The following is a 327-nucleotide window of genomic DNA, read 5'->3' on the forward strand; positions in this document are numbered from 1 at the left end:
CTTGTTTACTGCCTGCATTCTCAAAATATACTATATTAGTATAAGTATATAAGCATATACTAGTGCTACTGGTTTTATTTTTAACAATGTGTGGTATTTTATAAGCTTATATGTTTTTGTATGTGAAATATTAATATAAAAAGGTAACTATGGCTGTCAAATATATTTAGTGCAATAATAAGTACAGTGTTTACCTGTGAAGTGTGGACTGTAGTCATAAAGCCATGTTGTTGCAGCTCATCCAGGATCCAGCAGGTGGCGCTGTCCTCCTTTATGACGGTTGAGCGACCCCGCCAGCACCCACGAAGAAGATGTAATTTCCAGAAC

General features: G+C 36.4%; 1 protein-coding gene across 1 annotated transcript in view; it reads right to left on the bottom strand.

The window, feature by feature from the left end:
• sgcd (sarcoglycan, delta (dystrophin-associated glycoprotein)) overlaps positions 1-327 on the bottom strand; it is a 618307-nt gene that overhangs the window by 85025 nt on the left and 532955 nt on the right. The gene's annotated exons all lie outside the window — the stretch shown is intronic.

This window comes from Sebastes fasciatus, chromosome 16, assembly GCF_043250625.1.
Source record: "Sebastes fasciatus isolate fSebFas1 chromosome 16, fSebFas1.pri, whole genome shotgun sequence".
NCBI lineage: Eukaryota > Metazoa > Chordata > Actinopteri > Perciformes > Sebastidae > Sebastes > Sebastes fasciatus.